The sequence below is a fragment of the Marmota marmota genome, unplaced genomic scaffold (genome assembly GCF_001458135.2).
Source record: "Marmota marmota marmota unplaced genomic scaffold, marMar, whole genome shotgun sequence".
Lineage (NCBI taxonomy): Eukaryota > Metazoa > Chordata > Mammalia > Rodentia > Sciuridae > Marmota > Marmota marmota.
This window is the reverse complement of record NW_025999960.1, coordinates 17324670-17349942: the sequence shown is the minus strand read 5'-3', so window position 1 is coordinate 17349942 and position 25273 is coordinate 17324670. Positions and strand designations below refer to the sequence as shown.

The 25273-nt window shown below is 37.3% G+C and overlaps 1 protein-coding gene across 6 annotated transcripts in view; it reads right to left on the bottom strand.

The window, feature by feature from the left end:
• The window catches only part of Scn8a (sodium voltage-gated channel alpha subunit 8), a 178557-nt gene that overhangs the window by 137657 nt on the left and 15627 nt on the right, over window positions 1–25273 (bottom strand). For 5 of the 6 annotated variants that reach the window (XM_015493370.2, XM_048802753.1, XM_015493371.2 and 2 more), the window contains exon 1: window positions 2812–2883. The exons of the other annotated variant lie outside the window; for it this stretch is intronic. The gene's annotated coding sequence lies outside the window, so the exon portion shown is untranslated. Of the gene's footprint in view, window positions 1–2811; window positions 2884–25273 lie in introns of those variants that run through there. 6 annotated transcript variants of the gene reach the window in all.

Below are 25273 nucleotides of genomic sequence, written 5' to 3'. Positions count from 1 at the left end.
AAAAAGAAAGAAAAGATAACCCAATCAATAAATGGGCTAAGGAACTGAACAGACATTTCTCAAAAGAAATAGAATTGATCAACAAATATATGAAAAAAATGTTCATCGTCTCTAGTAATTAGAGAAATGCAAATCAAAACTCCTTTTTACATCTTATGGAAAGACTACCATGGCAAAGAAAAGGAGAGCACTTTGGATACTGGTTAAAAGTGTGAACTTGGAAGTTAGCTCAGCCTTAGTTTGAGATCCAGAACTACTGTTAGAACCTTCAGTGAATAATTGAACCTTTTTGCATTTCAGGATTTGTAGCTGTAGCTATAAGCATCATTCTACTCACTGCATCTAGTTACGGGCTCAGATTAAATGAAATGACCCCTGTTATGCACTCAGCATTGTGCCTATCACATGATATGGTGATAAGTGTGGGTAAAAAGGCAATTCCTTGATTCAAGTGTTATTTATGAGATCTTTGTTTCAATACTTTCTACTTGAAGAAAATATATACTACTTAAGGAAACTACTTGGGAGGAATTTGGAGAAACCTGAACATCTATACTTCTGAATCCTGAAATCAAATCTAGGATTCCTTGACATTCCATCATGAAAGAAGCCTCCATCCTGGTTTTCCTATTGAGACTCCCTGCCAGCAGCCAACTGGGGAAAGCAGCTATGATATTAAGTTCACCTCTTTCACATACAGGATGCTGAAGAACTATGGTTCAATCAGTTTTAAAATAAATAAGAATAATAGTTTCCTTGAAAAAAAAAAAAAATAAACATTATCTTTAATCCTCATAACCTAATTAAATACTGGCATCTTTATTTTATAAGTGAGGGAAAGAAAAACTATGATTTCCCAAGGTCACAGTAGAAGCAGCCTCTCTCCAAAGCCCATGTTCTTCCTATACCCTGATGGCTCCGATGGTGACAAAGATCAAGTACTCATCTACTCTAAAGGAGCTCCAAAGGAGTTAAAGACTTAATGAAAATAAGAGAGCTGATCAGCTGCATAGAGTTCTTACTCAAGTAACACACACTTGTTGCTTCGATGGCTGAAAAAAAAAAAAAAAAGACAATGAGACTAGGTCAAACATAGGCATTAAAGCAACAAGGAGTTCCACATCAAAATCTGCAAGGTGACCTAGCCTTCCAAGTGGCTTAGAGGTCTGGATTCAGACACACAAAGGTCATCTCAGGTTTGTATGGGTGTTGCTTTTGCTGAATCTATCAATCACATGTTGCAGGCAGATTCACGAGATGGTTGCTAGAGGATATCCTACTAACTAAATTCAGAAGCACTGCTCACACTTCTGTGAGGTTGTACAGGGGAAGAGAAGACAGGTCAATCAAGTAGTTGCTAGGGCACTCATGGTGACTGCAGAGAGAGACCAAAACAATAGGGAAGCCTGAGGCATAGCTTATTAGCTATTAGGAGTAATAGATTCATCTTCTTCCTAGGGTTATTGTGAGGAGCAAATGACAGAATATTTGTTAAGAACTGTGCAAAGTGTTATAAAAATCTAAATATAAAAACACAGTAGAACATAGCTCTGCATTCCTAAGAAATCATAGCAGCAAGCAAACCAGTATGGTCAGCCATGATTAAAAACAGAGTGGCTGTTTTGTGAACAAGATTTTATTCTTGTTAGGATTTTAGGAGATTGAGCTGACAGAGTGACCAACTTGGCAAACAGTGGCTGAGGCTACAAATTAATGCAACCTCATATTTGCAAGGTGCTCTAACATTTACAAAGCAATTTCTTATCCTTTATCTCATTTTATCCTCACTTGTGAGTTTAAACAAGCAAATATTACTAGATCCAAACTTTACAGAAAAGGTGTTTGGAGCTAAAGAGAAGAACTGATTTGCCTTGTATCAAACAGTCAGTGACACAAGGACAAAAGATTAAGTGGTCTCCTGTCCATTTTCTAAGGAGGGAGGATTTCTATCCTGTTGAGTCTAGCTGAAGACACAATGGGTAGGAAGAGAAAGTGGAAAACACTAATAATAACACTGATAATAAGAGAGATGATAAAGAGCCCAGCAAAGAAAAAATTTAGGAATGCAACTGATAGCATGGCTTAGGAGATGGCTGGGAGGTTTGAGGGCAAGAAGGGAAGAAATGGTGTTGTTAAAATATACTCTTTAGGAAGGTTAGTATTTCGTGTTCAATGTATCCTCTCCAAGAATCCTAGTAAAGATCTGAATTATTTATTAAGATTTTTGGAAATGAAAAGAGAGAGGGAGAGAAAAAAGGAGAAAGAAAGAGAGAGAGAAAGGTTTCTACTATTGTTTTGTTTTTTTACAGTGCCTCCAGACAAAAGTAGTGTAACTTAAAAAGTCCAAGTTACATCCGAGTTACACCAAGTGGCAGGGTGTACACTGGGATTTGGTGTTTCTTCTTTCCCCATTGCTTTTCTTTATCAAAACACTGCCTCTAAGTACTATGGACATGCTCTGGTCTTTTCAGAGGCATCATGAACATTGTCAGCAATGCCTGTAAGAAACACCATGTCCAAATATCAACCCAAGCAACATACATCCCAATACTGCTAATAATGCTTTCATAGTTAGTTACCTTCCAACTGGAATTTCCTAACCATCGTGTGGCAGACTCAAGAGAGTATGTGACTTACTCAGGGTCACAAAGATGGTAAGTAGCAGAGTCAGGACTTAAACTGAGGATTTGACTCTGTTCTGTGTGCTTTTCTATACAATATGCTGTCTCTCAATCAGAAGTTAAAATGGTACAGGCACAGTGGTATTGAGAAATAGGGCTGGGGATGTGGCTCAAGCAGTAGCGTACTCACCTGGCATGTGTGTGGCCCGGGTTCGATCCTCAGCACCACATACAAAGATGTTGTGTCTGCCAAAAACTAAAAAATAAATATTAAAAAAAATTTTCTCTCTCTCTTAAAAAAAAAAAAAGATGAGAAATAGATTATCTCATTATCTCATTTGTACATATTAACAAAACTTAATCTTATACTTTTCCCTGAGATGGTCAAAGTTCTCTCTCTCATCTAACCACTTTACTGATGACAAATGAATTTTACTAATTTTCCAAGCTGGCACAACGCATGCAACCTTAGGGCCAGTACAGAAATCTCTACTGGTGATCCAACTGGAAACCAGTATGAAACATAGGTTTCAGAGCCATGGCTCCCTTCAGCTCATTAGCTTTCAGATTCTCCATAGCTTGTTGAATAAAGTCTCAAATCCTTACCCAAGCACTCAGGGTCCTTTTCAGCCTATTAATAGACATTCTCTGCTTGTTTCTTATGCTTCACAAAACCATTCCCACTCGTACTGTACTTTTCCACTCCTACACTTCGGCTGTGCCATTCCTTTTGCCTAGAACACTCTTACCTATCCTTGCCTGGGATAGCTGTTCCTATTCCTCCCAGGCAGAAACTACCTTTCCCTTCCCCTCAATATTTTATATAACTTATAAAACATGGCTTTAAACTACAGTTTTGTGTTTGAAGTGTTTCATTTTCCATGCCCAATTATCAGCACCTGGAGGGCATAACTCATTAACCACTGCACCCGTCACAGTGCCTGGCTTTACACTGAGCTTGGCCCACAAAAATCATGGCATGTTTGTGGCATAGATAAAGAATAATATCCAGCTATTCTCTTAAGAAAAACAAAGGCCACGCTGGGGAAGCAAATTGACTCTAGTACCTCTTAAATAATATACCCAACAGTTTTGAGAGCTTCCATATCCAAGAAAGGCAGGGATCACTTCAACTACATAAGTAAATTTCTGTTCTTCACATTCCCACACATTCATAGCCTAAGATCTCTATGACAAAAGCTAAATGATGATTTGGAGTATGTGACATTTGTTATCAATACGATGGAGCTCCTTGGGCTAAATTTGCTATGCCTTCACTTATATCACTAGGTGGAAGATGGTTACAACTGAATTGGGCCCAACAGGCTGACTTACTCCTCATATGAACAGGGGTATGATAAATTGAAGCATTCCATTAAAACTGGATTATTAAAAAACAGATACTCAGGATAGCAGTTACTTGTGGGGAAACAGTGATTACAGAGTAGAGGGGGAACCCTCTGGCTTGCCATTTACTAAAAATTCATCGAGCTATACTTCCATGATTTCTGTATTTTTCTGTCTGCATGTTAAAACCAATAGTGATAAAACTCATCCAATATTAAGAAATCAGAGGTTGAGAGTGTAGCTCAGTGGCACAGCACATGCTTATAGGATGCAAGAAACCCTGGGTTCAATCAAGAGGAGGAGGAGGATATACCATTTAAAGAAACATTTTTAAATAACACCTAATAAATGAAGGAGAACCAACATCAACTTTTTAAAGTCCTAATCTCAATCTTGGGTGTACTTTCTTCCTTTCCCCATTTCCTCATTCATTATTTCTAGTAAGGCACTGGTGTTTAAAGCTCTGGCTTTTCATTTCTCCACTTAAGAGTTCCAAAGAGAATTACTCACAGCTTATTACTCAACCTAATTACCTTTCCTGTACATATGAGTGGAAAATCTAGTTTAAAGATCCCCATCAAATGACTCAAATGACTTAGTTTCCAGAATGCCCCCTTCAGTTGTGACCTTTAACTTTCATTCATTCATTTAATAATTATTTACCAGAGTCTTCTGTGTGCCAGGCATTGTGCTAGGTACTGCGAATTGATTCAATGATGAACAAAATGCTTGTATCCCATCCTTATGGAGCTTAAACTCCATCAAAAGCAGATGGATTACCAGTCAATTACAAAACACACACAACAGCATCCAGGACCAGATATTAGGGATTCCCGTAACTCAGGATTAGGAGTGGGTGGTGGGGGGATACTTTCCTAAACTGAGAAGCAAAGTCTGTTCTATGATGTGAAATGTGCAAAGTCCTAGGAATAAGACAAACCAAAAAGAATAATAAATCAAGTTTATTTCTCTAAAGTTTGATTCTATCTATAACCCCATGAGAATTTCTTCTTATCCGGAAGTGGTTAACTTGTTAACCATGCTGCCATCTTTGAAACTAGTCTTAAAAATGATTTTACATAACTCTAAATAATGTTCTTTGGTTTAAAAGTCCTAGAAGTTTTTTTTTCCCTCTAAGCCTAGTTTTTTAAAATCAAAAACAATAAAAATAATAATACATATTTCATTGCAGAAAACTTGAAAAATATGAAACCCATCTATAAGCCTAATACTTAAAGAACTAACATTGAATTCTTTCATGGTCTTTCCTTTGTGTATGATTTTTAAAAGCTTGGATAGGAGCCAGGCATGGTGGTGCAGATCTGGAGACCCAGCATCTTGTGGGGCCAAGGCAGGAGGATCAAAAGTTCAAGGCCAGCCTCAGAAACTTAGCAAGACCCTATCAAAAAATAAAAAGGCTGGGGATGTAGCTCAGTGTAAAGCACTCCTGGGTTCAACCCCCAGCACCAAAAACAAAACAAAACGAAACAAAACCTGGGATTATATTCCATATACATTTTGAATCTTTTCATTACAGTTGACTTGTTTTATGAAATATTTTAAGTATAGAAAAGCAGATGGCAACAGACCTTTACAGATAAAACTAAAGTTCCCTATTTATTATTTTCTTCTTTTTTTCCATATTTGTATTGGTGTATTATAATGGTACATAATGATGCAATTCATTACGCACACAATATAACAATATAAGATCAATATCATTCTCCAATTTTTGAATTTTGTTATTGTTGTTCTTGGTGTATTCTTTCCCACACAGTTTCTCCCTACTCTCAAGACTATCCTGAATCAGGTGTTTCTATATTTTATATCATTACCGCATAGTGAGTATATCTAAATACAGTGTAAAGAGTTATTTTGAAACATATTTTTCTTTTTTTAAGAGACAGGGTCTGATTGTATTACCCAGGCTGGTCTCAGACTCCTGGGTTCCCGTGATCTCCCTAGCGGAGCCTCCCAAGCTGCTGGGGAAATAGTCACATGCCACCATACCTGGCTAAAATTTTGTGTTCGTGCCAAATATTGATCATATGCTGAAACTTGGATTTTTCTGCTCCATATTATGTTTGACATTTCTTTTGACACATTTTCTTGTAATTCATACATTTTCACATGGTAGTAGCTATTTGATTCTACCATAATTTATCCTCTTTCTTGTTGATAAGACTTTGTTTCCAACAATTGTGTGCTATTATCAACAAAGCTACCACAAACATTCTTATCCAGGTTGTTATGTGCCCACATGAATAAGTTTCTTTTAGGTATATACATAGTGCAAGTTTTGGATTCTAGAGTATAGTAAGCATCCAGAGTATAACGAGCATCTACACGTTAAAAAAAATTTCTCTTGGATCTTAAAACATTTTAAACCATAAAAATGAACAGTTCTTAAATACAATTATACAAGGATAATCTTCCACAAAGTACCTCTAGTCTGGGCCACAATACCATAATTAAATAAAATGCAAATGATTAATAAATGTGGAATGCTAGGAGACAATGAACAGCAACCAGTATGTCTATAGAGAACCTACATGCAGAGGTACAGAAATGGTTGACAAAGGTTCTTTGCTTGGCCAAATTGTATTTGAATTTTTTTGAATTGTATTTTGTAAATTGTATTCTGAATTTTTTTTGCATTGTGCACTTCCCTGTGAAACCAATTTCAGCAAAAGAACCCTGCAAAGTCAGTTTAAATACTCCCCGCTTCACTTTCTTATTATCCTTGATGTGATCAAGTTCTTCAACCTCCACCATGCCCCAGTGATATCTGATCCCCCTGGCAAGAATCCCCATTACTCCTTTTCCACCCACCAGTTTTCATCTACCAACTCCCACATTGTCCTTGGCTATAGATCTCTACTTGCCTACACTGTATTCAGAGTTGAGCCCCATCTCTTTCCCCCACTACAAGATGTCACTATAGAAATCCCTCTGCCTATCACAATGGTCCTGAATAAAGTCTTCCTTAGCATATTTGAACAAGTACCACTGAATAATTTTTTTCTTTTTTTTTTTTTTTTTTTAATATTTTTATTTTTTATTTTTTTTAGTTATCGGCGGACACAACATCTTTGTATGTGGTGCTGAGGATCGAACCCGGGCCGCACGCACGCCAGGTGAGCGCGCTACCGCTTGAGCCACATCCCAGCCCCCTAATTTTTTTCTTAACATGATCCAATAGTGATGATCACTTGTCTCCAAGCTAATGTGCTGTAATTAAGTGCTAAGACACCCATATAAGCTTTCAGAGCAAGAGAACCCTCTTTAGACCCCGTGCAGTAGGAGAGACAGGAGAGAAAAACATTCTGGTCTAAGAAAAAACTGGTGGCAGGAATTTTTCAAAGCATATTAATGAAAGCAAACCTTTTTAGCCAGAAAGTTGATGCAAAGATTCTTAATTTAAAGTCTGGGCTTTGAGCAAACAGACTAAGAAATTGATTTTTTTTAAATGGCTATCCCAGTGTAAATGACCATCTCCATGAGAGAGATAGGTCAGAAAATAACACAGAACCTTGAAAATGAAAGAAGAGGATCTCAATAAAGATGACTGTCCTTGGTCCCTACCTTCAAAGTATAGTATTTCTAATTGTTATGTGTGTAAGTGTGTATGTGCATATATGTGTGTTTACACAGACACCCACACACAATAGTGCAGATAGATATGTATCAGTTTGAGAAAGCCCCCAGGGATTCCTATCTACCACTTCCCTGGCAGTCCCACTCCCTTCTCCCAAAGCCTGGAAAACACCACTGTAGGTTCTCTATATAGATGATGAACGTCTGTGTAACACAGAACTTTATAAAATACCTGGACATATATTACCTCATTTGATTCTCAAAATAACCCAAAGAAGGCAGGTGTTATTATTCTCATTTCACATATGAGAAATATAAAACTCAGAGAGGTAAAGCAATATGCTCAAGGTCATCGTGAGAGGTGAAAATGGGGGGGGGGCTGTAAAAACACTTGTGGAAACAGAATGATGAGAATAGGTCATGGAAGGCAAACCTACAGGGAAGCTGAGCACTCTGCACTGAACCTTGGACAAAAAAAGGTTTGTCTAAAAGTTCTAGGGGAACATGGTGTCTTGGGGCTTCTACCTGCAATTACTTCTTTCTCAGAAAAAGAAAGCAAATATATTATTCTCTATGCTTTGTTTACGCTCAAAATATTTAGAGATGCCAACACATTGAGGTTCAGATGTCAGTGAAAAGAACTGTTCTGATATGAATCTTGGACCTACACAACACTTGGAGCCTAGGTAGAAAAGGTTTTACCTCCCTAAGGATCAGACAAAGTGAAAGGTGCAGTTATATCTAGTACAGATTAGACAGACGAATATACCAGCAAGGGAAAGCAGGGCTTTAAAAACACTAAAGCTAGAAGGCAACTAAGGAGGCCCAAAAACCCAGCAACAATTGAACGCTGGGTCAAGCAGGCTTCAGTAACCCAGTTACTGGACTAACTTACTCTGTAGACTGTTGTTCTGAACTATTTCCCCCACTTTGCAGAAAAATCATTTGTGCTTTTACAAATAGGTAAGTACCCCAAGCACATGCAGTGAGTACTACAGGAAAGAGGCATTACAGGTTTCAAAAAGAACAAAGCCCAAGAATGTCAGGTTTATCTTTAGAGGACAGCATCTTCTCTACTTTAATCAGTGGAGTCTATGGCAAGTCTAAAAGTCTGGGATGTCATTTTGAGCAAGTAGTGGCAACACAACCTGGCCAGTCAGGGAGACAAGAGATTTGAGAGCCTATTTCTTAAAAAATTCTCAGGGGAAACACATTTTAAAAACCTCTTCTGTTCTTATCTGTCTTGTAGGTTGTACTTATTTCCCTGATCCTTCTATATTATCATGGCAGGGTGTGGGGGCTGGGGGCTGGGGGATCTTGCTGAAGGTGTATAGCTGGGCCAAGAATAGAACTCCAGCATCCTGTCTCTCAGCTCACTTCTGGACCATGCTACCTCAGGAAGGAACATTTGAAAATAGTAATTCTCTCCCACCTTGCCACCAAGCTGTGCACAAGCACATGATCAATGAATGAAGTTGGCTCAGTGACTCAGCACTAGGCTGCTCTCCTGTGAGTCAGGCCCAGAATCCTGAGTGGCTAGAAGCACAGTCAATTTAAATAATTTTGAAACAGGATTGCTTTCACTCAAGATCATCAAAAGACTTTAGGGGTATTTTATTTTGTTTGAACAAAAGTCAAGATCATGGCCTCTAGTGTCTTAAGACATAAATCAGGTTTAGTAATTATATTATCCATAATTTTCATGGATGTTGTTTTTTTGTACCCTGTGGGCTGCTTCAGATAGTGGTCTCGGGGTCCAGTACCAGTTGTGGTACAGAGAGACAAAAACATGACAGTTGATAAGTGGCTGGACTAGAAAGATACATGAACAATTTAGGATCTCATCTGCATCTTTTCCTCTTTAATACAAAACACCCCCAGCTTTCTCATTCCTCTGCAGGATAACAATATACATACAGCTTAGGGGGCACTTTGGTAAGCTGCCCCCAACTGGCCTCATCAATAGCCATTGGTTTTGACCACCTGCTCCCAGCAGGGAAGAAGTCAGACTCCGAGCAATGACCCCTGTGACAGATGGCACAGCACATATAGAAAAGGGCCAGCCAAAAATACGTCTTCCCACAGAAGGAGGGAGCTGGGGTGTTTAAAGGCAAGAGTCAAAGGAACAAAGCAAAGAAATTCACCAAGTGTATCTAAAACTTGCCCTCAGGATATCAATAGTCTTGTGAATGACAGAGGAATCAAAACCCTTGGTGATGAGACCTCAGGACTCTGGGCACAGCAAGCTGTCATTTGCAAGGTTTTAGAACAAATTATCTTAGGAAAAAGTGTGACAATGAGATTTAGTGAAGGACTCCTATAGCCATTAAAGAGAACTTGAACAAGTAAGGCAAGTTAGAAAAAACTCGGAATTTCCAGGGGGCCAGGTGGCGCATGCCTGTAATCCCAGTGGTTTAGGAGGCTGAAACAGGAGGGTCACAGGCTCAAAGCCAGCCTCAGCAATAGTGAGGCACTAAGCAACTCAGTGAGACCCTGTCTCTAAATAAAATACAAAATAGGGATGGGGATGTGGCTCAATGGTTGAGTGCCCCTGAGTTCAATCCCTGGTACCCAACCTCCCAAAAAAGAAAGAAACTCAAATTTTCAAAGAGATTGGTTAGTCTCAGAAATAACTTACAACAATGACTTGAAGGAAAAAATAATTACTTTGCCTCACAGATTTAGAGGTTTCAGTCCATGGTCCCTGGCTCCACTGCTTTGGGCCAGAGATGAGATAGAACATCATGGCAGGGTATAGTAAAGAAAAGCTGCTCAGTTCTTGGCAGCAGGGAAGGAAAGAGGAGAAAGGAGGGGGGCGGAGGGAAAGGTAGGGGAGAAAAAGGCTGGGGACAGGATAAACCTCTCCAGGGCATAGCTCCAGTGACCTACTTCCCTCCAACTAGGTCCCACCTCCCAGTAGTCAGTCCATTTGAATTATTAATCCATCAAATGGATTAATTCACTGATGAGGTTACAACCCTCATGATCTAATTCTTTCTTTAAAGCTCTACCTGTGGAAAATGTTAATTGAGAACCACACCTTTAAGCACATGAGGCTTTGGGAGACAGTCCAGATCCAAAGCACAACAGAGGGTTAGATGAAAAAAGTTATGGCTAAAAGTATAGTTAAAAAACTAAACATTGAATATACTTCCCATATCTTTGTGCTTTAGAATATCATTCCTGTAATTAGATTTGAATTGTACTGTACACTTCCTAGATCCTCATGTTTATATAAACTTTTATTCAACAACAAGAACAAAAAAAGAAATAACAAACAATTTGGAGAACATGATTGTAAAATGTCAGACCTGAAATAAACTTGAATTAGCAGGGGGGAAATAAAACATTAGTCCTTGCTTGGGTTTAATGACCCAAGTATACTAGGAAGGAGATATAAAATAAGCAAGGTGCAAAAAACTGGCACAAAAAACGGTGAGAAGAGAAAGTGTCACTTATCCTGAGCCAGGGCCCAGCAATCTTCAAGCAACTGCCATAATTCTGGGAAAGAAGAATTATTTTTGTCATTTTACAATGAAACAAAGCAAAGCACCACAGTATTATTCATAATAGCCAATAGGTAGAAGCAATCCGAAGTGTCCATAACAAAATGTTGTTTATGTATAAAATAGATTACTGAGCTTAAAAAGGAAGGAAATCCTGATACATGCTACAACATGGATGAACCTTAAAGACATTATGTGAAGAAAAACAAACCAGCCACAAAAAGACAAATACTGTACAGCTCTTATATATAGGGTTCCTAAAATAGTCAAATTTATAAGATAGCCAGGGTAGGGTGGGGAGACAGCGGGGAGAGGTGTTGCTTGGTGGATATAGAGTTTCAAACAGGGCTCAGGAAAAAGCTCCAGAGGTGGATGGTAGTGACTGTTGCATAACAACATGAATATACTTAATGTCACTCAACTGTACACTAAAAATGATTTAAATGATAAATTTTATATCATGTATATTTTACCACAAATTTTTAAAAATGAGAAAATAAATAAAACAAGGTAAAGTGAAATTAAGAAATTTGGCTAGGGTACAACTTAGAGATGAAGAAGACACAATTCAAGCCATGCTGCTAGTTCATAACTATAATCTCCCTGGATACTCCTTCCTCCTCCACCACAGAACTATATATGCTGAGGGAGAGAAGGACAGAGACAACTATCAGGTACAGATTCTTGATGCTCACCTGACCAAAGCCTGATCCAACTCTCTCTCTTCCCCCTTTACACTTGTCATTCTCATTCCAAGTGTCTTTGCTCAAATCTTCTTTGATCTCACTCTCACCTCAGTCCTCTTCCAAGAGTGGGTCATGGAGAATATCCTGTATAGTCTAAGCTTACCAACATTACTTGGAAAGATTGTAAAAACCTCAGTCCTAAAAGACCTCCCTGATTTAGAAGGTAACAGGACACTCACTAATTATGTAGGTCCTCTAATCCACCCTTGCTTGCTAATAAAATCTATGCTGCATAATGCACTCACAAAACAAAAATTATAAATTTCCAGAGTTCTGAGTTACCTTAATTTCATCTAGTCCAAAAGTTCAACAACTGAGCAATTTTGTCCTCCAGGGACTTTTGGCAATGTCTAGAAATATTTTTGAGTGTCACAACTTGGAGGGGGGATTACTGGCACCTGGTGGTAGAGCAAGAAATGCTGTTAAATATCTTAAAATGTGCCCCATAACACAGGATTACCATGTTTGAAATGTCAATAGTGCAGAGATTAACACCCTCTGAGAGTCCAACCACTTGTACCTGACACTTGCACAGGATGAATGTCCCTTTTCTGAAATGTGTAGGAGCATAAGTGTTTCAGAGTTTTTGAGATTTGGGAATATTTGCATAGGAATATATTTATTATTTATTTATTTATTGGCACCAGGGATTGAACCTAGGGGCACTTAATCGATGAGCCATATCCCCAGCATTTTTTTTGTATTTTATTACAGACAGGTCTCACTGAGTTGATTAGGGCCTTGCTAAGTAGCTAAGGCTGCCTTTGAACTCACAATCCTCCTGCCTCAGCCTTCCAAATCGCTGAGATTACAGGATTACAGGTGTGCACAACTGCATCCAGCTGCACAGGAATTTATTGATCGAGCATCCATAATCCAAAATCTAAAATAAGAAATGCTCTGGAATCTGAAACTTGTTGAGCAATATGTCAGAACTCTGGAGCATTTCTGATTTTGGATTTTCAGATTATGGATGCTTAACCTGTACTTTCTTTACAAATTGCCAAGAAAAAAAGAACCTCTGCTACAATAGCTATATGGACAGAAAATATTGCCCTAAGGCAGCCCAGCACCAGGGGGAAAAAAAAAAACTGCTAGGAAAACAAAAAACAAAAAACCTCTGACAATCGACACAGATTATATTTTAGTGATATCAGCAGCCTAAGAGATTACTTCTGCAGAAGCAAGGAGCTTTACAAACTCGAAGTCTCAACCTTGAGGAGCTAATCTATACAACAATGATTCATTTCTAAACAAAATTTGCAGATCACCTGTTTGACTCTGATAAATGTATAACCACAGTAAATAACTGCAATTTAAAAATATTGCTTATGACCTCACCAACTTGACCTTTACTTCTGTCTCATTCATCTCTTCAGATACCAGTCTCATTCCTACCTCTAATCCTCCTGGCATGTCATCCTCCTTCTGTTTCCCAAACTAAACCTACAGTGCCTTCGAGGTCTCTATCAACATTACCCTTAAACCTTCCATCAAGTCTTTTTTTACTAATTCCAATCAATGATGATCTCTCCCAATCTGTACAACAGTTTCTCATTCACCTGCATATATTCTTCTTTAGAATGTCTTTAAAATTTTATTTAGATATATTAAGGATTCAGCAAATGTCAAGCAATCAACAAAAAGTAAATAATTATCTATAATATATTTACGGTGATAATAAGTATGTTGATTCTTTTGTTTCTGCCTTTGAAGTGCCAAGACTAACTCATTCAAAACATCGACTAAATACAAGATAGTTGGACATACATCTTTGTTTGTATGCGGTGCTGAGGATCGAACCTCAGCACCACATACAATGTAATGTAAATTAGTAATTTACATTTATAGATTAAAAATGCTAGAGAAGTTCAAAAAAGAAGATCAAGTTCTCTCAGTTCCCATTTTTTTGGAGTCAATATTAGAAACAAAGAAAAAAAGAGATATTTATTCATTCCCTCAATATTTTCTGAGGCTTTTATTTATAAAGCATTGAAACATACATTTATATTGCACTTTAAGTCTTAATTTAATCTCATTTCATCTTTAATAACAATGTGAGATAATTAGAGAAAGCTGCAATCATGAGCCCAATTCTGTAAAAAAGGAAACTGAGGCTTTGGAGAGAGGAAGGAATTTACCCAAAATGTACATGTTAACAATAAAACCAGCATAAGAACAAGTCTCTTGGTCTCCTAGTCCCATCTGTCCTCACAACCTCCAATATTCCCAATAGCCCCTAATCTTGCCACTCTTCAGCCATTTCCCCAATTACTTCTTGGTAGAGGCAATAGTAAAAAACATAGAACAGCTGGCTAAATGAAAGTTTAAAAAAAAAATCTGCCACAGATCCTTTCAAAATTCTGACCCTTTCAAAAGATCCTGTAATCCCAGTGACTTGGGAGGCTAAGGAAGGAGGATGGCAAATTAGAGAGGCCAGCTTCAGCAACTTAGTGAGGCCCTGGGATGTGGCTCAAGCGGTAGCGCGCTCGCCTGGCATGCGTGCAGCCCGGGTTCGATCCTCAGCACCATATACAAAGAAAGATGTGTGTCCTTTGAAAACTAAAAAAATAAATATTAAAAAAAATTGTCTCTCTCTTTAAAAAAAAAAAGGCTGGGAGGGGGGCTAGGGTTGTGGCTCAGCGGTAGAGCGCTCGCCTAGCACATGTGAGGCCCTGGGTTCGATCCTCAGCACCACATAAAAATAACTAAAATGAAGGTATTGTGTCCAACTACATTTAAAAAATAAATATTAAAAAAGGGGGGCTGGGGATGTGACTCAGTTGTAAAGTACCCTGAGTTCAATCCCCTTAATTTATAAACCATTTATAAATTAAGGCTCCAGCATAAATCATAAATTAAGATTCTGACATAAATTAAGGTTGGTGCTACCATTACCACCAGTACAAAACAGGGCTGGGGATATTGCTCAGTGGTTAAGTGCCCCTGAGTTAATCCCCAGTGCCAAAAAAAAAAGTGATTTTACAATATGACCCAGCAATCACACACATAAATATTTATTCAAGTGAACTGAAAACTCTGTTCACACAAAACCTGTACACAAGCATTTATAATGCTTAAAAGCATCAAAAACTGGAAGCAAACAAGATATCTCTCAACTGGTGAATGAATAAACAAACTGTGGTATACCCCAGAATGGAGTATTATTCAATGACAAAAAGGAATAATCAATTGATTCGTAGAACAAAATGAGTGAACCTCAAAGGCATTATGCAAAGTGAAAGACTACACACACTGTGTAATTCTATTTATGTGACATTCTCAAAAAGGCAAAACTACAGAGATGAAAAACAATTTGTGGTTACCAGGGTTTGCAGTGGGAGGCAGCAAGGGGATTCAGGTAAATTTTAGGGTGATGGAAACGTTCTTATGCTATTAGGGTGGTATACATACGACTCATTAGCTTTGTCTAAGCACATACAACTGTACCTTGCAACAAGTGAACTTTAATGTCCACAGAATTTTAAAAATTTTAAAAATCAATTAGGATGTCAAGGGATTCCAGGATAAAATGCAGACTGTGACAAAAGAATCTAATATACTAGCTGGGCATGGTAGTTCATACCTGAAGTCCAAGACCAGCCTGATAAACAGGCAGACTCTGTCTTAAAAAAAAAAAAAATTAACATATTTAACATAAATCTAAGACATAAACCCACTGAAGAAGGTAGGGGGAAAAAGGAGCCGACTTCGGTAACCTTAGAAACCAGTGCTGTGACTAGCAACCATAAGGCTTGCTAGGGATCTGTACATAAATGCTATACTCCAACAGTAACTTTGTTGCTCATGGGTGGTTATAAATTAGCAATTCTGAAACTGCTTTACATGTGCATGGGTTTTAAAAAAATAAGTAAAACCCCATCTACCATGGTGGATGTGAGAAAGAGGTTTCTCACTGTCAGAGTGAAATACAGATAAACAAGGGAGGGAGGCTAGAAAAAACTCTGTGATACTAGGTTAAAGTCAGTGGGAAGCATGCTAAGTTTAATATATATATTAAATATATATTTAATATATATTTAATATATATATTAAAATAAAAATAAATACATATGTATACAAGGGTTAGTATATACAGGTTGGGCATCCCTAATCTGAAAATCCAAACTACTACAAAATCTGAAACTTTCTGAGTGCTGACATGAAACTGCAAGTAGAAAATTCCACATCTGACCTCATGTGATGGATCACAGTCAAAACACAGGCACACCAAAAATACTATATGAAACTAATTTAGGCTATATGCAGAAGGTATATATAAAACATACATGAATTCTGTGTTCAGACTTGTGTCCTGTCCCCAAGTCACCTCATTATATATATGCAAATATTCCAATATTCAAAAACACTTCTGGTCCTAGGCACTCTGGATGAGGGATATTCAACCTGTATATATTTACTGGCTCTATTCACTGAGCAGGCCTAGTAGCAATGCACACCCAATGATCAGATCTTGCTTTCTCCAATAAAAAGAACCAGGGGTCCTTAGGAAAAGAACTGATTTTAGAGCCAGAACAAGGAAAATACAAAGGGAATCTAGAATATCTTCTAGTTAAAAAAAGAAAAAAAAAGTAGGGAGGTGTTCAAGTAGTAAAAGGATGAGGGCACATCAAAGGGACACAGAAAACCTGGAAGAGGCCACAACATAAGCTGGGCCAGCCTGAGCAATAAAATAAATAGCATAGCCTGTGCTATGATCCAAATAAATAAGTCTATACTGATAAAAGTTAATGATTTGATAAACACATGGGCAGGGGTAAATATTCCTTTACAGAACAATTCCAAACAAAATACTACCTCCAACAGGAGTGAGAATTAATCTTCACCCCCTTCTTCCTCAAGTATAGGTTGGATTTAGTGACTTGTTTAGATTACAGTATGAAGGGGGGAAAACAGCAACTCTGCAGCAAAGAAACCTAGCAAACATTACCTTAAATGATAAAGGTTAACATCACCAGTGACAAATTATGTTAGTATATCCCACCTCAGTATGTGATAAGAAGGACACTTCACATGAGAAAAACATCCAACACACCTAAATTGAAGGGCATTCTACAGAATACCTCACCAGTACTCTTCGTACCTATGAAGGTCACAAAAAACAAGGGAAGGCTGAGAAGCCATCAGAGACCAGAGAAGACTAAAGAAACATAGGACTAAATGGAACATGGTATCCCACACTGGATCCTGGAACAGAAAAAGAACACCAGTGTGAAAACTGGTAAAATCCAAATGACATTTGGAATTTAGTTAAAAGTAATAGATCAATAGTGGGGTTGGGGTTGTGGCTCAGTGGTAGAATGCTTGCATAGCATGTGTGAGGCCCTGGATTCGATCCTTAGCACCACATATAAATAAATAAAATAAAGGTTAATTGACAACTAAAAATAAAAATAAATAAATAAAAGTAATAGATCAGTAGTGATTTCCTAGTTTTCACAGATATACCGTGGTAACTTGTTAACATTAAAGGAAACAGGGTGAGGCATATATAGGAAAGGAATTCTGTATTATCTTTTCAATATAATCCATATTGTCCATAAACCTAAAAATTTTTCTTAAAAAAAAAAAAAGAAAGCTGAAAACAACCAGCCCAAAACTTGGCTTTAAAAACCTAATTCTAGGGCTGGGATTGTGGCTCAGCGGTACAGCGCTCACCTAGCATGCACAGGGCCCTGGGTTCGATCCTCAACACCTCATAAAAATAAATGAATGGAATAAAATGGAATACAACTAAAAAATTTTTTTTAAAAAATCTAATGCTAGTTAAGGGTCAAGTTGATGAGAAAAATTAACCCTCCATATCTAATCAAAATTTATTTGTAACACTTTGTGGGGGGTGGTCCTGGGGATTAAACCCAGGGGCACTTTGCCACTGAGCTACATCATCAGCTCTTTTCATTCTTTATTTTGAGACAGGGTCTCACTAAGTTGTTTAGGGCCGCATTATTTGCTGGAGCTGGCCTTGAACTTGTGATCCTCCTATCTCAGTCTCTTGACTCTCTGGGATTACAGGTATGCAGCATCACACCAGGCTATTGTACACGTGTGTGCCACCACACCTATTTACTACACTTCTTTGTGACAGAAGTATAGGGACATGTTACTGGGCACATCTTTTCATAAGAGCAAATAAAGTAAAACTGCTATACCATCTTGTGAATTAAATCTATTGTAATGATACTTCTATTAATGATGAAAATGGATTTCCATGGCATATTCATGATTCAGATGCTTCTGAACCAGAAGGAAAAATAATAACCCAAATCGCATTCTTTCTTTGATGAGGACTCGTTGCTTCCCTCCCATGCTTCCAGATGAGATAACCAGGTTTTTCCAGCCATTCTACTTACGTAACAGAATTCTGGTCTCTCCTACATCTCTCACCTTGTCTGGTCTAAACTCTGGCCTACTTAAGGCCTTTAGCTATGGCTAAGACTTTGCCCCTTCTTTTATACTCCTGTTTATGACACAGAAGTAGAAATCTATGCTGCTTCAATCTCTCCATATGTTGATTAAATTTGGTATTGGGAGATTGAACCCAGGGGCACTTTACCACTGAGCTACATCCCCAGCCCTCTTTATTTTTTTTTTTATTTTGAGACAGAATCTGGTTAAGTTAGTTAGGGTGTAACACAGATAATATAACAGCAATGTCCTAGTCTGTAGCCAAATAACTGCAAAAGCTCTACATAACACATCACAGCTAATGGGTAAAACTGGACACTCCAGCCTATATTGTTTTTATCAGCTCATCATCTAAAGGATCATGAATCTGATATACTTTGTACTGCTAAGTAAAAATTAACAATACCTTTTTTAAAAAATATTTAAAATTCTAAGAATTCTTTGGCCATCCACTGGGAAAGATGTACATTGACCACATAAACTCTGATCACTAAATTGAAATTCAGGAAATATCATTCAAAAGAGAATTTCTAGGCCCATAGTGACACAGTAAGTTTAAAGTTGCCAAGAACTACCACTAGTTTTATATACTAAGTAAAAAAGGACACAAATTTTATGAAGTTCAAAACTAAAAGAGCATCTATGGTATGAATATGGTTTGAGTGTATCCCCCAACTGTTCATTTGTTAGAAGCTGGTCTTCAATGTGGCAGCATTGAAGTGTAGAATCTTTAAAAGGTGGGGCCTATTGCAAGGCAATCAGGTCATGAGGACACTGCCCTTAAAAGGGATTAATTAATGCTGGTCTCATGGAGTGAGTTAGTTCCTGTAACCATTATGTGATGCTTAAAAAAAAAGACTGTGCCAAAGCTGAATGCAGTGGCACACTCCTATAATCCAAATGGCTTGGGAAGCTGAGGCAGGAGAAATGTGAGTTCAAAGCCAGCCTCAGCAACTTAATCAGATCCTAAGCAACTCAATGAGACCTTGTTTCTAAAGAAAATACAAAAATGGGCTGGGGATGTACCTCAGTGGTTAAGTGCCACTGAGTTCAATCCTTGGTACCACAATAAATAAATAGTGCCAGTAATACATTAAAATCATCTATTACTAAATTGTATTTGGTGTCAGATTAGAATGCACAGAATACTCATGAATATACATTAAAACTGAACAGTCTAAATAATGTACAGGATTTGTTCATGACAATTTAGCAAATATTTTTCTAGTCTGAAAAAAAAAGGTTAACTCATTAGTTGTTGTTGATTTGTGCATTACAGTCTAAATATTACACTTGAGAAAATTTACTATATTGTCCTATTAAAATATGAACTTAAAAAATTAATTTTCAGTGTCCAAAGATTCTATGCTTGTATCATTGGCTTTGTTATCTGATGTGCCATCCACAGTGCCATTAATAAAAGATGTATTCACTGTTAGTGCTGCAGCACTCTAAACAAACCATACAGGTCAGCTTTCAGAAATGTATTGACAATGTGCAAGTGCTGCGAATTCTAGGTTCAGATTAACAATGTACCAGAAGATGAATGGGCATTCACATGATACCAGTAAATATACTGCTGCTCTATTTACCCTTTAAGTGGTGTGAGGAACAGAATTATGCCACGTGATGATTATGTGATGAAAGGTTATAAACCAATTTTTGAAAACTAAAAAAACAGGTTGCAACAATTATGTAGTGGTGACAATTATGTGGTGAATTATGTGGTGAAATACAGTACCCCTGACTCTCTCTGACTTCTCATGTGATCTCTTTTAGATGTGCTCTAACCACTGTGATGCCATCACCATAAGCAAAAGCCAGTGCCATGCTCTTGGGCCTCCACAACTGTGAACTAAATAAACCTTTTCTTTGCAAATCACACAGCCTCAGACATTTTGTTATAGCAAAAGAAAATGGATAAATACAACATGTAAGCAATAAAAAATATCTTAACGTGTTCCTTCACTGCATTACTCTACAAAGTCATTATCTGAGGAAAGATCAAGGACAAATACCTCTGTATATCTCCCAGTAAGCCCACACCACTAAGCCTTTGCAAGAACCACGATTTTCTCCTTCTTAGTATATTCCATAGTGGCATCTGATCCTACACAGCCTTTTCTTATTCTTTTTAATCAGACTTATATGGAACAGGTTCAGTAGGACATTCAAACAAGAAACTCCAAGTGTATTTCATGCAATAATTGCCTCTTTGTATTAAATGCACAGCCTTCTGAAACAGCTGGGTTTTTTTTTTCTTTCTTTTGTATTTTTATAGCATTGTATTTCTTTAGGCTCATTTCAGTTTTTCTCATTATACAGGATCTATAAAGAAAAAATTAAAACAAGATGACTATTTGAAGAGCTACCAAGACCAGTTTCATTACTTTATAGTCTAAGAAGGGCACCCTCTTGCAAAGAACACACCATCACTATAAAATACTCTTTTTTCTCTGTTCAGATTAATTATATAGCTAATCTTACTTAAGATTTACTAAAATTAACTGAAGCAGATACATAATCATAACTAAGTAAATTTGGAAAACTTTAGGCACTTAATTGTTCTGACTTTTGATTCTAAGTACAGTGTTAAAAGGATTATTATCAGGAAAATGTCCCCCTGTACTAAAAAAAAAATCTGTATTTCAGATCTTCTAAGAAACCCTTTATTTCCAGTAAACACCGCAAATCATCAAAATAATCCTGAATGACACTGCTTTAATATTCTGTCTCCATAATATTATTTTTTTCAAGAAAGCTATTTGCACAAAACTTTTTTTAAAACAGACTTTATTTAAAGTAATACATATGCAGACCAAATAATTTTTAAATTGTATGTTTCACGTTTAACCAACTTCATAAAAATACTATGAGGACAGATTTCAACTACATGATTCTTCGTTTCCCATTCTTCTCTCTTTTCTTTCCTGAATAACCTTTTTGAGATAGAGTTCAAGATAGAATTTATCCTCCTCATATTTTTTCCACTGCTCTTTAGGAGTGATCTGATGCCTCATGGTCAGGTCCATTGCTATTATTTATTTATTTGTTTGTTTGTTTGTTTATTTATTTATTTTAAGAATTTGGGGCTGAGGATGTGGCTCAAGCGGTAGTGCGCTCGCCTGGCATGCATGCGACCTGGGTTCGATCCTCAGCACCACATACAAACAAAGATGTTATTTCCGCCGAAAACTAAAAAATAAATAAATATTTAAAAAAAAAAAAAAAAAGAATTTAACCTTTGGGCTGGGGCTGTAGCTCAGCGGTAGAGTGCCCGCCTAGTATGTGTGAGGCACTGGGTTTGATCCTCAGCACCACATAAAAATAAATAAAGATATTGTATCCATCTACAACTAAAAAAATATTAAAAAAAAAAAAGAATTTAACCTTTGGGGCTGGGGTTGTGGCTCAGTGGTAGAACATTCACCTTGCATGTGTGAAGCCCTAGGTTCGATCCTCAGTACCACGTAAAAATAAATAAAGGTATTGAGTACATCTACAACTAAAATATATACATATATTTTTAAATATATATATATATACATATAGATATACACACACACACACACACACATATATATATATTTAAATAATTTAACTTTTGTTTTTATATAGTACTGAGAATCAAACCCAGGGCCTCACCCATGCTAGGCAAGTGCTTTACCACTGAACTACAACCCAGCCCCCAAGGCTATCTTAATGCCAAACATCCTGTCATTATAAAGGTCCTCAAGAAGACTTCTTATGGCTTCTTTTACATTTCATCCTCATATACTGTATCATCTCGCATTAACCCCAGCTCTTGAATCCTGCAGCATTATAATGCCATTCTTGAATATTATTTAACCTCTGGCTTCAACGGCAGGCCTGCTTGCCATTTTGACCCTGCTCAAAACTTTTTTGTATTACATGTGCTGATCTAGAGATCAGAAGAAAAAATAAAATCATTACTTTTATAGGGCTTCTTTTTCTACCATCATGCAATAAATGATTGCTTTCACTTGCTTCTCTACTTACATAGACATGGCTATGTAGCTAAGAACACATGATAGATAAAATGTTCCTCAGCAGAAAAGAACTAATTCAAACCAAATTTGAGGATTAGAAATTGACTGAGCAATTGGTCATCCAAATACTCTTGAATGTCATATCCTTTCCTTTTGGCTGTTTTCTAATTAGTCACTTAACAAGTCTCTTATGAGAATTCGAAGTGGGGAAGAAAGAAGGAAAATGCCAATTGATCCATTTAATTTTTCCCCAAATAATTTTGGTAAAAGACTTGGCAGAATCAGAGTTCAATGTCAACCCGAGTTAGAAAAAACATTTCAGATTATATGAAGGTTTCTATTACCTATTCTAAAATTCTTTACCCCATCAAGGTTTAAAAGCTGATGAATTATTAGCAGTCATATGAAATAAAACATCAAAATGCTATTAGCAAATAAAATGAATATACAGCTTTAGCTCAATGATTCCACTCCCAGGTATTTATTCTACAGACACAGTCTTACATATATGGGATGGGTATACAAAGAAATTCTATGCAATTTTCTGTAACAATAAAGGATTAAAATTAATGGAATAATTGCTCCTTATTTACTAAACAAATGTACATTTATTGATTAAAAAATGGACTTACAAAATAATAAATCCATTTAATGAGCATTTTGCACAGCTGATAAAAGAATAAGACCTTCTACAGACACTGACATGGAAAGCTTTCCAGGACAAATTAAGTGAAAAAGCAAGACATACAACAGTGTGTGCAATGAGCCACCATTTTGTTGTGATATGCACACTTATCCATATTTTTCCTTTGTTAACATTGTAGAATGTTTTTGTAAGGAGACATGAGAAACTGGTAAGTAGTTGCCTCCAGGGAATGTCACCACCTGTGGAGGAGACAGGTAAATGAGGAAGACTAACCTCTTCACTTTACATCTTTCAAATTTGGCACTAAGTAGAGATATTATCTGGAATTTTCATTTAAAATATTAAAAATTTAAAAAAGAGGAGGTGAGGGCTGGGGATGTGGCTCAAGTGGTAGCGCGCTCACCTAGCATGTGTGAGGCACTGGGTTCGATTCTCAGCACCACATAAAAACAAAATAAAGATATTGTGTCCACCTAAAAAAAATAAATACTTAAAAAAGAGGAGGTGAGATCAAAAACACTGAAGTCCTTCCTGGGAGGATTCCCTCCACTAGGGATCCTGAGACTCATCAGTTTGGTCGCTTGATATCTCGGGGTTGATAATCTGGGTCCCAACCACCACCTTTCTCACTCTGCTCCTTTCTGAGCCAGCCTTGTTCCTTTCTGAGCAAGTGTTTAACTGGTTTCAGATGAGATGGACTAAGGCCATTCCACCCTGTATTTTCCAGTCAATCCAACTAAAATCCCTGAGTAGCTGATGATTCTATGAAGTTACAGATAGCAGGTAGAATGAGAAAAAAAATCTAAAACCCAAAGTATTATGAAACTGAGTTTCCCCTCTTTTTTTTTTTTTTTTTTTTTTTTTTGCTTTCTGGTATCTCCTGGCCTAGACTCTCAAAGGCAGTTCAAATCCAGAAATGTGTACCAGATACACAGAACAAACACCAACAGAAGACCTCCATTTGTGGTCAAAGAAACGGGAAAGAGTCCCTAAACAGTCGAGGGGGTAGAGGAAATCCCGATTGTTTCTTCTGTTCTCTCCTGCCCTACCTTGAGGCAGCTATGGCAATGACAACAGCTGTAGTAGCCAGATGGGCAAAGTGATGTTTTATCAGACCAGGAGAACTGGGATCCCAAGAGCACAGGGAGAGTCACCACTGCTGTCTCTCCCTATCCTCTCATTTGATTCCCAAAGTAGATCAAAGAAAGTGCGAAGCAGAGCAGAGAGGAACTAAAGACCTAGATTTCTAGACAAAGTGCAGGAAGGATAATCATTTGGATTTGGAAAGTTTGAGGAACAACTAGAAGAGGAAGGAGCTCATTAAAGCTATGTATGAACCATGGAGCCCATCCCCAAGTTGCACATGCATGTGTCTGATCCTAAACAACATATCAAAGAGTGTGTGTGTGTGTGTGTGTGTGTGTGTTTTACTAGAGATTGAACCTAAGGCCTCACACATGCATACTAGAAAATTATTCTACTATACTACTGAGGTATACTCCCAGCCCTTCTTATTTTACTTTTTCTTTTGAGACAAAATCTTGCCCAGGCTAGCCTCCAACTTGCAGTCCTCCTGCCTCAGCCTGGGAGGAGATTGGATTACAGGCGCTCAACAAGATTTTGACAACTGATCTCAGGGTTATACATAAAACTGCCTGGTCTGAGACTAGCCACTGGTTAGTACATATGTGAGACAAACAGAAATAGCATAGTAAATACTTTGAAATTTGAACTGATGTCAGATCCCAGACCACAAAAGGCAGGAGGAATTTTAGCCTGAACCTAACTAGATGAGTTATCTCCTAAAACAAACTAACAAACAGAAAAGAAACATTCTCTGTTTTATTTTAATAAAACTATTTACTCCTCTTGGAGTTCTTTAAAATATTAATGATGATTGAAAGCACAAAATTATAACACTGTTGAAGGGATTTTCAATGTATGTAGATAAAATACATGTGACAATTACACAGAAAAGAAGATAAAGAGCCATCATGGCAAATGCCTATTATTCCAGTCACTCTGGAAGCTGAGGCAGGAGGACTGCAAGTTCGAGGCCAGCCTCAGCAATTTAGCAAGGCCCTAAACAACTTAGCAAGAACCCTCTCAAAACAAAAAAAATTAAAAAGGCTGAGGATGTAACACAGTAATGAAGTGCCCCTAGGTTCAATCCCCAGTACTAAAAAGAAAAAAAGACAGTAAAGAGATCTATGTGGTACTCAGGATTTTGCAATTCACTGGAAGTGGTAAAATATTAATTCTAAGCAGATTGAACACTTATGTATATTGTAATCCCTAGTGCAATACTAAAATAACTATAAAAAGGGATAAAGTAAAAAAAAAAAAAAAAAAAAAAAAAAAAAAAAAAAAA